Here is a 15,641-nt window from a genome sequence, read left to right on the forward strand (position 1 = left end):
TATGCATAGATCGATAGATCGCCCACATACTCAAATCTCCGGTCAACATCACAAACAGTTTTTATTCGAGTTTTCTCTCGTAACTAATACAACAACCATTCAATTGTTTCTTTTCTTTAGATTTCTGTCCTCACAACGCCCTTTACTCTGAGACTAGCAAATCACAGACAACCCCCCCCCCCCCAATTTAAAACGTAGGCACCCCCCCCCCTCCAAGTGAGCGACGCCCATCCATTTTCAACGTCGTGCATGGTTGGTGCACCTGTTGGACGAAAGGACACAAGGAGACTATGTTGCATCGGAGTAGATACGACCATTAAAGCAGATGAACAGTTAAGCAGCAGGACCCGATAATATTAGTGCAGAATTTAACAAATGTGGAGGAATAATGTTAGAACTGAGGCTGTTGCATATATAAAACGAATGTTAGAAATGGAAGATAATACCTGACTTGGTAGTGGTCGAAGTAATAGCACTCCATTGAAAAGGGACTTAAATACTTGTTGAAATTACAGACGAATAATCTGTTTAACACTAGCTATAAATTATACGTACGAGGACGTTGCACAAGTGACGTTCGTGGTCGGCTTTTATTTTCAAGCATTTATTACCAGCGGTGTTTTCATATTTTTGTTCAACCTCTGTACCCCTTCACACTGAACAGGCTGGTGACTATTATAAGCCTGAGGACAAAAACGACATGTAACTACGTACAATCAACCTTCCCCCTTACCAAGGAAAGAAAGGCAACATACTTTCCCGTGCTATCGCAAAGCGAATGTTTGAATGAATTGAGTCTAGATGTTTTGAGAAGCCGTTTAAATTCTTATTTCCAAATCACCAAACAATTAAAATGTGGTCTATATATATAAACTAACACAGGATTCAATGCAGCCTACTCCAGAGTGCGTTATTCGAAATATTTCACATACAAATTGCTAATAATAGGTGACAAATGGTTCGCTTCACAACTTCATCTGCCTGTTCAATCAACTGGTCAAGGAATGAAAGGTCAATGGAAGTCAACACATGTCGAAATAGGTTCGTTAATTTAACACCAAGCCTAACCTCAATTAACCATAAGGGATCAGACAGAGAAACAGGAGCGAAGAGACCACGTCAGAACTTACTAAAATAAAATTGGTTCGACTCCATATTAGGCGCCTGGCACAGCAACCGATTATGAATGTCTTGAAACAAGACAGTCTCGATTGCACTATCTTTTTTATTTATAGGAAATGACGCGTTTCGTCCATTCGGGGCATCATCAGATTGACCTAGGGGTGAAAAATGACGATAGTGAGGCATATGCAGCTTAAAATGGGGAAATGAAGTTAATATAAAAACACAAAAGAGGCAAGACTTTCTAAAATATTAGAGCCATTCAAACGCAGCCCCTCCAATCATAGCTAAGCTCTCGGCATGCCTCTATGGATGTCAGAATGATCATCAATAGTTGAACTGGTCGACAGTCTGACGCTCCCCACGGGCTCATATGCATTTAATAAAAAGTTGTCATGCAATGGATAACTAATAGGACAGGGGTGGCTCTAGCAAACATGAGACATACTTGTTGGGCCTCACACAAGTGATTTCTCCTCCGACCCACAGTTCATTCTCCTCTCAGTGCAGTTCCCGTTGGCCAATAAAAAAGGCTCTGCAAAGTGCTGCCCAATGATATTTCTGTTGACATGACAATTGTCTCCCATCTTAGCCAAAGTTTTACAACGCTAGCCAATCGTTGCAAGCCCATGTACGCAGCCCTTAATCAGTGATGGTTATTCTCCCACTCCTCGGCTAAGTGTTACTTCAGACCAATATGCATCTCTCCACATTCCCATTTCTCTTAAACTTGCGCCCTGACTTTTCCTACTCCGCTTTTCGTTTTCTTTTTAGATTAGACAGTGAGCAGCCATCTCACAGCGTTTTACACCAGAGGTTGTTCACCCCACGTAAAACGGCCCCATCAAGTCGGTCCGTTGCATTACAAAAGAAAAGAATCCCTCTCCACATTGCAGGTCGTCGCTTCTTACGGAATGTCGAGACCTACGTCCGTCACTGACTTCCCGTCGCCCAGCGTTCTCGGAAGGCGACTCATCGGCGCAAAACAAGGTTCCTTTGAAGTGTGTTTTGGCCGGATGGCCCTGCTTGTAGAAACTGAGACTCTCCGCAGATGCAGCTGTTCGTTACGTTACTTCAAGCGATTTCCGTGAATGTAGCACAGAAAACCATATCGCGCAGGGCGCATTATGCTAAAAATTTCAGAACCTCGACTCGGAGACACCAGGAATGACAATGGCAGGATCGCTGCCCTGAGTGTTCAGCTCGTCTCATCTCATCCCCTAGTGCTTTCCTCTGAATGGCAGACCGCAGCTCCCAGGAAGGTCGGACTGAAACAGAGGTGGCAAAAAATAACTTAACTGATACGAATGACCAGTTACTGAGAAGTAGCAGTTACTGTAATAACCCCTTGTCTGTTACTAGCAGTTATTTTAATAACTGCCAATAGTGCGTGGTGCTATAGTTTACCGAAATGTGTACTACACTTTCGCTTCATCTTAGTGCTACAAATAAATGAGCAGAGCAAATCGATCGACCATCTATGAGGTGTTCTCATCGAAATAACTGTCAGACTGCGCGCAATCTGTTTATCAAAGCGCGTACTTCGGTTTCGAGCTATCTAATTCGTCAGTAGACGAGTAAAGTCTGTAAGTTGTTTTTCTGTGTCATTACTTTTCGCTCGTAGTTCTTTTTCTGTCGGAGTTACGGGCAGGCCGGCCGATGTGGCCGAGCGGTTCTAGCCGCTACAGTCTGGAACCGCGCGACCGCTACGGACGCAGGTTCTAATCCTGCCTCGGGCATGGATGTGTGTTATATCCTTAGGTTAGTTAGGTTTAAGTAGTTCTAAGTTCTAGGGTAGTGATGACCTCAGAAGTTAAGTCCCATAGTGCTCAGAGCCATTTGAACCATTTTGTGTTGCGGGCTACCACTACAGGTAAGCTGGAAGTTGATAGCTGTGTTCCTGATTTCAGTACGTCATAGCAGATGAAGATATTTCCAGAGAGGACAGATATTGGAATGAAACAAGTATTATCGTACTTCTGCGGGAATAACCGTCGGTCATCATGGTGTTCCAACGAGTTTACAAATAAATAAATTTTTATTGCTTTATACGATCCACATGCCGCCCACATGCAGCTGCCTTTAACACACATACAGTATCTGCTAGTCTGGTATCATGCACCAGAATAAACTTGCGTAGTTAGCTCCCCCCCCCCCCCCACACACACACACCAAAAAAAAAAAAATATATATATATATATATATATATATATATATATATATATATATATATATATATATATATATATATATATATATGTACTGGCGCGACGAGGCATTGTGAGACAGAACTGCCTACGGATTAAGTGACAAAAGTTAAAGTCCCGCCTATAAGAAATACATTGGAGAGAAATTATACGGAGTTAGCGCGTATGCGAGCTGAGGCAAATCTAGCAGCTAGCGATTCCAGGGCGCTCAGAGTTAACTGTATACCAGTCTACGGAATACGATAATGAAAATAACTCTTAAAAATAACCGTAACGGCGATAACTAATTATTCGAAATAACCGTTTGCCCCACCTCTAGTCCGAATGCATGGTCACTGGCCTGGGCCACTGCACCCAGCGTGACTCATCACATACCTAACTAAACTACACAGAAAATTACGTACAGAATAGACACCGCGAAAGAGAAGGAATTAATATAGACGTACACGGCTTACTCCTGATAATCAGTGAAGTTATTAATTACGAACATTAACTATTTTATTAACTATCAGAATGGAATTCACATAATAATTATTTCAAATCAGTTACAAATAACGCATGAGACGTACCAATCCAATAACGGACTGGTGCTTATCAATAAAACGAGAGGAACGCCTTTCTTGTGGACTTTCGGAAGAGCATATAATCTAGGAGAGGACAGAGTTTGTCGAAAGCATCAACCGACTGCATTCCCATAAGTTGTTTGAACGTTTTATACGCCGAGAGAAGCTCAAGTTTCTCATCCAGAAAATATTATTATAAATAATTTCATTCATTTGGTCCGGAAGAATTTAGTCTGTAGTCGGAACGACTCTTTTTATGCGCTTGTTGCATCAAGGCTTGGTATTTTACTGTTTTTACAATAATTTCCACGCGAATAATTGCGAAAAACGGAACATATAATGCAAAATTGGATTAATATTATACAATAATACAATTTAGGTTGTGCAGTGATAAAAAAAATCAGATCCGTTATAATATGCGGAACAGTGACGAAATGAAACAAGTATTAACTGCTGACTAAATGACTATGCTAATTTCGTAAATATTCAAAATATCAGGAGGCAGATTTGAAGCCAATGTTGTAAATTCGGAGTGCAACACATTTAGCACTTACGCACTGACCAGTTTATACCATTAAAAAGTGGATGTTAGTTTTACGATGGTTTTCGCTAAAGCTACAGAGAGTCTACATCTACACTCCTGGAAATGGAAAAAAGAACACATTGACACCGGTGTGTCAGACCCACCATACTTGCTCCGGACACTGCGAGAGGGCTGTACAAGCAATGATCACACGCACGGCACAGCGGACACACCAGGAACCGCGGTGTTGGCCGTCGAATGGCGCTAGCTGCGCAGCATTTGTGCACCGCCGCCGTCAGTGTCAGCCAGTTTTCCGTGGCATACGGAGCTCCATCGCAGTCTTTAACACTGGTAGCATGCCGCGACAGCGTGGACGTGAACCGTATGTGCAGTTGACGGACTTTGAGCGAGGGCGTATAGTGGGCATGCGGGAGGCCGGGTGGACGTACCGCCGAATTGCTCAACACGTGGGGTGTGAGGTCTCCACAGTACATCGATGTTGTCGCCAGTGGTCGGCGGAAGGTACACGTGCCCGTCGACCTGGGTCCGGACCGCAGCGACGCACGGAAGAACGCCAAGACCGTAGGATCCTACACACTGCCGTAGGGGACCGCACCGCCACTTCCCAACAAATTAGGAACACTGTTGCTCCTGGGGTATCGGCGAGGACCATTCGCAACCGTCTCCATGAAGCTGGGCTACGGTCCCGCACACCGTTAGGCCGTCTTCCGCTCACGCCCCAACATCATGCAGCCCGCCTCCAGTGGTGTCGCGACAGGCGTGAATGGAGGGACGAATGGAGACGTGTCGTCTTCAGCGATGAGTGTCGCTTCTGCCTTGGTGTCAATGATGGTCGTATGTGTGTTTGGCGCCGTGTAGGTGAGCGCCACAATCAGGACTGCATACGACCGAGGCACACAGGGCCAACACCCGGCATCATGGTGTGGGGAGCGATCTCCTACACTGGCCGTACACCACTGGTGATCGTCGAGGGGACACTGAATAGTGCACGGTACATCCAAACCGTCATCGAACCCATCGTTCTACCATTCCTAGACCGTCAAGGGAACTTGCTGTTCCAACAGGACAATGCACGTCCGCATGTATCTCGTGCCACCCAACGTGCTCTAGAAGGTGTAAGTCAACTACCCTGGCCAGCAAGATCTCCGGATCTGTCCCCCATTGAGCATGTTTGGGACTGGATGAAGCGTCGTCTCACGCGGTCTGCACGTCCAGCACGAACGCTGGTCCAACTGAGGCGCCAGGTGGAAATGGCATGGCAAGCCGTTCCACAGGACTACATCCAGCATCTCTACGATCGTCTCCATGGGAGAATAGCAGCCTGCATTGCTGCGAAAGGTGGATATACATTGTACTAGTGCCGACATTGTGCATGCTCTGTTGCCTGTGTCTATGTGCCTGTGGTTCTGTCAGTGTGATCATGTGATGTATCTGACCCCAGGAATGTGTCAATAAAGTTTCCCCTTCCTGGGACAATGAATTCACGGTGTTCTTATTTCAAAATCCAGGAGTGTATATCTGCACATATACAGGATGCTTATGATTAGTTATACTAAAGTAACGTTCAGTTATGAAAATGGTAATTATCTTACAGAAATACTTGATACAGCAGTGAATACTGTATATCTTCAAGTTTTCTTTGTAAATGCTCAACGTGGCTACCTTTTGTAACACAACAGATACCGTATCTGCCAAATCCTATGAATCAAATTCTAATGTATGGTGGCAACTGCTTGTGTTGTACGTTGTAGCATCTCATAAACGTTTCCCAGAATAGAAGGAACAAACAACTGTCTTTAGAGTAGCCTCATACACAGAAGTCAACTGGGTTAAGTCAGATGATATTGGTGGCCAGGATAATGTTCCACAACGTCCAATCCAAGTCGGCACACTCCTACTGAGATACGTGACAACTTCACGATAATGTGGTAGCGCGCCATCTTGCTAGAAAATAAATTCTGTGTCTATATCTTGTTGTAATTGAAGCTTTGGAGAATGTCCAAACATGTCCAGCTATGATATGCCGGTTAGATTTTACCTGGAGAAAAAGGAACGGCCATAAATCTTTTTTATAGCGCAAGGAGAATTTATCTTAGGTGAATCCCATCCATGAGGTTGTTTCTACTCAGCCCATATCAGAAAATTTTTCCGATTCACTTTACCGCAGTTATGGAAGGTGGCTTCGTCACTGAACACAATTTTATTAAAAAGATCATCTTCACTCTACATTTTGTCAAACATTTCTACATAAAACTCAGCCCGTCTTCATTTGTCACTTTTGTCACTTTCTCTTAAGGCTTACAACAGTACCAATTTTTAGGGCTTGAATGACAGGCCTTTACGTAACACATTCCACACTGTAACACTAGTAATACTCAATTCTAAGCTAGCTCGTCTCGTTGATTTACCCGGATTACGAATGTAAGACTGCTGAACTTGTTCGACTGCTGCGTCAGAGACTGTGGCCGGCCCTGAGCCGTCGTCGTGTGTGATACACAGCCACTTTCGGTGAAACGATTGCACCAAATAATAATAGTTTGTATTTCCGCTGGTCGCTTGCGCTATTTTGTCCTCCATTGTCTCTGCACTGTAGCAGTGGCTTCGTATTCGTGAAACAGGAGGAGGAGGAGGATATTAGTGTTTAACGTCCCGTCGACAACGAGGTCATTAGAGACGGAGCGCAAGCTCGGGTGAGGGAAGGATGGGGAAGGAAATCGGCCGTGTCCTTTCAAAGGAACCATCCCGGCATTTGCCTGAAGCGATTTAGGGAAATCACGGAAAACCTAAATCAGGATGGCCAGAGACGGGATTGAACCGTCGTCCTCCCGAATGCGAGTCCAGTGTGCTAACCACTGCGCCACCTCGCTCGGTCCACGTGAAACAATAAGCAACACTGCGCACACTCTGCTCCGTTATACGACTCCATGATGACTGTTTCATTGTCACATAGGGGGAACGTTGGGAACCAATAGTGTTAGACGGGAGTAACACTTGAATATATCTGCATTCAGTGCCGTATCAAACATTTCAGTACGTTATTTACTGTTTCCACAATTAAAGATTACTTTCGTATAACTAATTTATAAACACCCTGTACATTGAAAACCACTGTGAAGTGGATGGCAGATGGTATTTAGCATGGCACCAACTGTAATTTTTTCTTCCATTTCATTCGCAGAGAGAACGACTGTTTACAAAACTCAAAGTGTGCTGTAATCTTGTCTTCCCCGTCCCTCCCTTAACGACTGTGACTGGATTCGTGATTTCCTCTCAGAGAGGTCACAGTTCGTAGTGATGGTAAATCATCGAGTTGAACAGAAGTGATATCTGGCGTTCCGCTGCTGTTACTGATTTACATAAATGATCTAGGTGATAGTCTGAGTAGCCCCCTTAGAATGTTTGCAGATGACGCTGTAATTTAACGTCTAGTAAAATCATCAGACGGTCAATTCCAATTACAAAATGATCCAGAGAGAATTTCTGTATGGTGCGGAAAGTGGAAATTGGTACTAAACAAAGAAAAGTGCGAAGTCACCCACATGGGTACTAAAAGAAATCCGAAAAATTTTGGGTATACGATAACTCGCACAAATCTAAGGGCTGCCAATTCGACTAAATACCTAGCAATTACAATTACGAGCAACTTAAATTGGAAAGACCACATAGATAATATTGTGGGGAAGGCGAACAAAGACTGCAATTTATTAGTAGAACACTTACAAGATGCGACAAACCCACTAAACACACGGCCTACATTACACTTTTCCGTCCTCTGCTGGAATATTGCTGCGCGGTGTGGGATCCTTACCTCTTAGGATTGATGGAGGACATCGAAATGGTGCAAAAAAGGTCAGCTCCTTTCGTGCTATCGCGTAATAGGGGTGAGAGTGTCACTGATATGATACGCGAGTTGGGGTGGCAGCCACTGAAACAAAGGCAGTTTTTTTTGCGGCGAGATCTGTTTACGAAATTTCAATCACCAACTTTCTCTCCAGAATACGAAAATATTTTGTTGACGATTCAACCGCAATGACCAGGTGAAAGATGAGGTCCGACGCATTCTCGAAGACTTGGCGGCGAATTGGTGCTGCATGGGCGTATAAAAACCTTTCTAGCGCTTACTGAAATGCATGGAAGGAAAAGAGATTATGAATAATAAAAATGGGTCAAGTGGCTCTAAGCACTATGGGACTTAACATCTGAGGTCATCAGTCCCCTAGACGTAGAACTACTTAAACCTAACTAACCTAAGGACATCACACACATCCATGCCCGAGGCAGGATTCGAACCTGCGGCCGTAGCAGTAGCACGGTTCCGGACTGAAGCGCCTAGAACCGCTCGGCCACAGCGGCCAGCTATGAATAATAATAACAATATCAGAGTACAAAACTGTTTATCAGTTACTGATATTAAAATTTTATTTTCTTTTCAAGGAAATAGAAATATTTAAAAAGAACGTCTCAGTTATACCTGTGGCTAGGACAATTCCTCAATATGTCATCCCACTGTCGCATGTGTCTCGAGGCTTTGCGGAACCGTGAATCAGTTTAATATCCTTGAGGGATTTATAAGTGGATTGGCCTACCATTTTCTCATATACGTCAACGTTTTAAAGGATACTGCTAAAGTTGTAGTCTGTTGGGTACGCTGAAGTATAATCAGAATATGTGGACGAGAAATCATATCACTCTTATTCATTGTGCTAGGTGGTGACGTGGTTAAGTTACTGAACTCACACTCAGGAATCACGCTGTTCAGATAGAGATTTCCCATCGTTTTTCTGTATCAGTTAAGAGGGATCAAATGGCTCTGTTCCCGTCCTTTGCTATATATTCATCTTAATCAGTTCTGGCTGGAAACTCTGAGTTGTGCGTTCCACAGTATCCATCAACAATTATTGTGATCCCTGGGGCCATAGATTCGATTAACCAGACTCCGTTCGTATCTCAGACACTGTTGGCATGATTTTGCCGGCGCATAATGCTTAAACTGTCGGTATTTTTAGGTAGGAGAATGTCGTTCCTCATGTGTTTGCTGTTTGCTTTTAGCGAAATATAAAGTAGACAGGTTTCTTCATCAGTAACGTAGGGGACCAAGACGTTGTAATTTGCGTAGCGCGGAATACAGGTTGTTTATAATTGCACTTTCGGTACTGGAGCTAGTGTAGACGGAAAACTATTTACCGCATGGATACCAAACTTTATAGGAATATTGTTCAGGCTGTGCGCTGCAGGATTTGTGTTTTTAGTAGTATCAGTGTCGTGACTTGCTGTTAGGCGCCGGTACTGCTACGGCGACGTCGTGTGTATTGCAGTTGAAGACAGTCAACACAGGTCTCCCCGAGGTGACCAGGGCTTTGCTGGCAAAGCTGTTTTATCAAAGCAACAGCAGTGGTGCTCTTGACGAGTATCGACGCATTATAGAATGAAGGGTAGTCCTGCTCCACAAAGGGGTTGTACAACATGGTCCGAAAGTTCGAATTAACTGGTGATTCGGAAATTGCTCCTGGCATAGACCGAAGGTCAACTGCGCCAGGAATAGTTGAAGAAGTTACTGTGCCCATGGCTGAGAACGCTGGACGTAATCTTCAAGCAATGCACCTGCTGTGTCACGAGAGCTGAACATTCTGTACCCACCGTTTAAAAAGTGCTGCGAACAAAATGGTTCAAATGGCTCTGATCACTATGGCACTTAACTTCTGAGGTCATCAATCCCCTAGAACTTAAACCAAACTAACCTAAGGACATCACACACATCCATGTCCGAGGCAGGATTCGAACCTGCGACCATAGCGGTCGCGCGGCTCCCGACTGTAGCGCCTAGAACCGCTCGGCTACTGCCGCGAACAACTGAAATGGTATCTCCAGTGCGGTTCCAGGCTGTCGTGGATACAGATGGTGGTCAAATTGAGCAACGTTTATAACATGTAACGTAGACATAGCGCGTAATTTACGATTGTTACCTTACCCTCTCATGCGGAAATTTAAATGTGTTTATTTCAATCGTTTGTTCGTTATTTCTCTTCCGCATTCCCTTACAAATGTTTCCACAAAGTTTCATTGACCTACGATTACTCTTTTTTTATGGCTGTCTTCTCAAGTAGCGAAAGCTTAATAATAACCAGCATATACATTCGAGGGAAGAGTCCACACGTTGTCGTTGGTAATCGGAGTTGAACATTCGCAGAATACATCCTGCAGGCACATTCCGGTATTCCAGATTCTATGAATACTGCTACGAGAAACAAGAAGCCTAATGAAGAGATGATGACACATGATTTTCTCAATATTTGCAACTGTCTCTTGGAAAATTTTGTCTCCCATTTCATTCATCGATTTAATTGGGAGCAGACGTTGACTTCTTACACCGCTTCCGAAAGTTTTTGAGATCCATGCACTGTACATCATATACTTCTGTTAGCTGGAAATAAATTCGATACGGCAGGTTTTGCGTTCGAATAACTGTGGCAACTTCGCAGTTGGTGGTAGCGGCAGTCTGTATATCTATACACAGAACTTCAGAGCGAAGATTGAGCGTCCTTGTGGGCTGTGTTGTGGTTTGTTTGGGAATGACGGTAGCAATGAGGACAGCAGTGTGACCAACTGCGAAATGTTTTCCTGAGGCCCCAGCGTCTTGGAGACATTACTTGCGAGTTTACCTTCGTACGTGATGAGATAGGGAGGGAGGAGATGGCAATTCAGATGAGCTCTAGAGATGATTTGCTCTCGGAATTTTGGTGATGTCCAGCACGAATTTCACTTCTATGAAGTTTGTAATGCAATGCGCTGAAAAAAGTGAAAAAGCTGCCTGGTATATCAGCCAAGCAGTCTTTCAAAGTAATCTGCAAACTTTAATCTCAACCTCGGATTATGGCTTCACAGATGCTAGCGTCCCTTCTGGCAACTTACAGAACTGCCAACATCAAAAAGTTTTAATACCATCACGACTGAATCATATTATGAATTGAACTTTTTTAACTCTTCTATTTTCCATACAATAATTTTTCAGAACAGACAAACTATTTGTTAATTACGAGATACTACTGCTACTCTTCACGGAAAACAAGTAGCTTGTTTCAATATCTTCAACTCTATCTTAATGGTGGAAGTAACGTTGTTTCTTGGGTGATCACTTTTAATGTGCAGCGACCTTTAAAGAAGCAAGGACAAAGCAGTCATTCCTGCTGTCCTGGTCTCAGAGTGGCTTTTTTTATGCTCGAGTGCTGGCAAATCCGTGCCCCCGCAAACGTGCTTTTGGAAACACTTGGATGTTTACCCGGAAACTACTCCAAAACATACACGTCGCAGAAGCAACAGTACGACGTAGCGCTTAGAGCTGTTAACTGTTCTGCGGTAATTTATGAGCGGCTTTTGATGTTACCGCCATTGCCCAGAATGCTTGGTTCTCAGAATTTTCTGGAGACCGCAAGTCTGTTTGTCTAAACTGCTTGCAAGCGTGTCCGTCTACGGCTGTCACTGTAGTCTGCCCCAGTTTCTTCACTCTTCGGTTCATATGTTAAATGCAGCATTCCGTTACGGAATGTTTGAGGTGATAATTATGAACAAAGATTTTTGGAAGTAGGTGCCTTCACTTCTTCGTATTTTGCGAGAAAATGAAGAAATACGTAACGCTGTCAAGTGGATGTGCCAGTGTAGTGGGACGTGAAATTGAAGCGTCCCCCATCCACCAGTGTCAGCCCAGTTTGCAGGTGAATATAAGTTTAATTTAGTTTTTGTTTATGTATTTTTGTAATATTTGTAATAGCTGTGAATTATCTAAAGTTTTATATTTATTTTTTATGTTTCATGTACGGAGAGGGCGGCGCAACGAACGGAGACAGCATCTTCGCTGCCGGGACCAGAGAGAAAATTGCTGGCCACTATAGGTCGCGGGTCGACAGCCAAAGAGCAACAGAAGATACTGAAACCGAGTTGTTGCGTCGTGCTTCTAAAAATTGAAAATTAATAATTTGTAATGTTTCTACAACAATGACGTCATAGAAAGTTTAATCATGTTGCAAAGGTTCAGTTCTGTCTTGTCAAGGCTCAGGTTCACGTCTATATGTAGGAAGATAATAAATTAGTGGATGCTACTAAAGTTGAAATACGTGTTCCGAGAATTTATTTATGAAGAATTATGTGAATGAATTAATAATATTTTTGACAATATTATTAATTTTTGACAACGTTCATCGCGAGTTTGAATCTCGAAAGTTTATTCAATGTGGTTCTAATATTTATTAAATCAGATAACGTGCATTAATATAATTGCTGAGGAGAAACAACGACATCTAAACTGAAAAAGTTTACGCAAACCATTTGGACTGAGTGACGTAATTCTGGGTATACGACTCAAATGATGTTTTACAGTTTCGTTCAAGAACCATTCTGAGACAATTTAAAAACGAATATAAATAATTTTGAAGTGTGTTGTAACTGACGTAGGTGACGAAGTCTGCACATGGTCATATATCAAAAGAAAATCATTTATATAAAAAAAAACTTACGTCGTTACACTACACCAGTTTGTGGGTGAAATTCGAGGGAAATTTGAAAATTTTGTGGTTTTCTCGTGCGCCAGTTTACTTGGGCAGTAGAGAAGTGCACCAATTTTCTGCGCAAAGCATTTCCTACTCAACGACCTTGATCGAAAACTTTTAAAACTTACATAGTACCTCCAAGAACGTTTCCGATTTGGTCACATCTTAACGTATAGCAGATCATTTGGCGTATTACGAATCTTTGTATTGTCCTGAAATATGATAAAAACGGGTGACATTTGTGTGCACATAGAAATCTCAACGCCTCTAATTAGTAATGATTTCAGTGGTTCGGCAGGCCACTTTGAGTGTTACTATAGCCATTACTGCACAGAAGATTGCAGTGTTTGGTTCGAATTAATAAGCAGCGTTTAGAATGGAAAGACACTGTCTTTAGAAAAGTTGAAAGTACACCTGCGTTTACCTTTTGAACCCCATTTATAATTTCTTTATTGCGCAAAAAGTCGATTCCCGATGTTCTCCTTGGTTTTTAATGTCGTGTGACGAGGGCCTCCCGTCGGGTAGACCGTCCGCCTGGTGCAAATCTTTCGATTTGACGCCACTTCGGCGACTTGCGCGTTGATGGGGATGAAATGATAATGATTAGGACAACACAACACCCAGTCGCTGAGCGGAGAAAATCTCCGACCCAGCCGGGAATCGAACCCGGGCCCTTAGGATTAATATGCTGTCGCGCTGACCACACGGCTACCCGGGGTGGACTTCTCCTTGGTAGGTGGTACGGTTTACTTGCAGATCAGACACGATCATTTCGTCACTGTCCTTGCTGCTGGATCCAAATTTCATCTCGTGTGACTATTCTGCTCAAATACCCACTGCTCTCATTGAATGCGCTTGAATACCAGCAGAACTAACAGAACTCAACACATTTGCTGCAGTTTCTATGGAAACTGAGCACGTTTTTGATGCTATGGTAAGTAGATCCCTACTCAACTGCGGACATTTACTGCCTTAATCTAATCTGTCTGGTTAGTCGCAGTTAGCACTCGAGGAATATTCAGCATTCCTGTGTCACGCTTGTGCAAAATTTTTGAAGTTCTCCTCGTCACATAATTCCTCTCATACATACTCTCCTCGCAGTGTTGCCTCATGCTCTGATTGAAAGCTTATGGTCAATTTATTCTCTTAGCGCACCTTTGACTGAAGCAACCAAGTTGTTGCTACTACTCTTTCGGAATTCCTTACAGTAACCAAAGTTGAAGTCTTTCTTTATTTCGATGTTTTTTCCTCGACTTCAGGTTTTCAGCAGGAATCCTGATTTACCTTGTGAATGCCTTAAGAAAAAGTTGGTCGACAGAGAAGACAGCAAAGCAAGGGGTTCTTGCATAGCTCCTTAGTATTTACACACTCAGAAGCACAAGATATTGGCGAAACTATATGAAATATGAGTCGTCATTTCTTACGGTCACCCAGTTTTATTAAAAGTCACAGTTTTTTATTTATTTAAAGTGTACCCCGGAAATGAAACGTGACATTGTTAATGGATTCTTGCAACGCTACTTGACAGAAAAATTTCGTACTTACTAATAAATTCCGAACCTGTGAATGTTAATCGGTTTTCCTGTTGCGCGGTCAACGTTAGACAATATCTGGCTATTGCCATTAAAGACGATAGTACAGTGCGTAAATACACTGAAACGTCAAAGAAACTGGTATAGGCATGCGTATTCAAATACAGAGATACGTAAACAGACAGAATACGGCGTTGCGGTAGGAAATACCTACGAGACAAGTGTCCGGCACAGCTGTTATATCGGTTACTGTTGCTACAATGGCAGGTTAACAAGATATAAGTGAGTTTGAACGTGGAGTTATAGTCGGTTATATTGCCGGCCGCGGTGGTCTAGCGGTTCTGGCGCTGCAGTCCGGAACCGCGGGACTGCTACGGTCGCAGGTTCGAATCCTGCCTCGGGCATGGGTGTGTGTGATGTCCTTTAAGTAGTTCTAATTCTAGGGGACTTATGACCTAAGATGTTGAGTCCCATAGTGCTCAGAGCCATTTGAACCATAGTCGGTTATAGTCGGCGCACGACCGACGGGAGACAGCATCTCCGAGGTAGCGACGAAGTGGGGATCTTCCCGTGTGACCATTTCACGAGTATACCGTGAATATCAGGAATCATGTAAACTATCAAATCTTCGACATCGCTGCGGACGGAAAAAATCCTGCAAGTACGGGACCAACTACGAGTGAAGGGAATCGTTCAGCGTAACAGAAGTGCAATCCTTCCGGAAATTTCTGCAGATTTCAATGCTGGGCCATCAACAAGTGTCAGCATACGAACCATTCAACAAAACATCATCGGTATGGGCTTTGGAGCCGAAAGTCCACTCGTGTACCCTTGATGAGCGCACGAAACAAAGCTTACACCTCACCTGGACCCGTCAATAACGACATTGGACTGTTGGACTGGAAACATGTTGCCTGATCGGCCGAGTCTCGTTTCAAATTGTATCGAGTGGATGGCCGAGTACGGGTGTGGAGGAAGCCTCATGAATCCATGGACCCTGCATATCAGCAGGGGACTGTTCAAGCTGATGGAGACTCCTTAATGATGTGGGGCGTGTGCGTTTGGAACGATATGGATCCCTGATACGTCAAGATACGACTCTGACAAGTGACACGTACGTAAGGAACCTGTCT

General features: G+C 43.5%; 1 protein-coding gene across 1 annotated transcript in view; it reads right to left on the bottom strand.

The window, feature by feature from the left end:
- Nucleotides 1–15,641, bottom strand: part of LOC126106857 (transmembrane protein 132E) — a 264,511-nt gene that overhangs the window by 106,759 nt on the left and 142,111 nt on the right. The gene's annotated exons all lie outside the window — the stretch shown is intronic.

This window comes from Schistocerca cancellata, chromosome 1 (assembly GCF_023864275.1).
Source record: "Schistocerca cancellata isolate TAMUIC-IGC-003103 chromosome 1, iqSchCanc2.1, whole genome shotgun sequence".
In the NCBI taxonomy this organism is placed as follows: domain Eukaryota; kingdom Metazoa; phylum Arthropoda; class Insecta; order Orthoptera; family Acrididae; genus Schistocerca; species Schistocerca cancellata.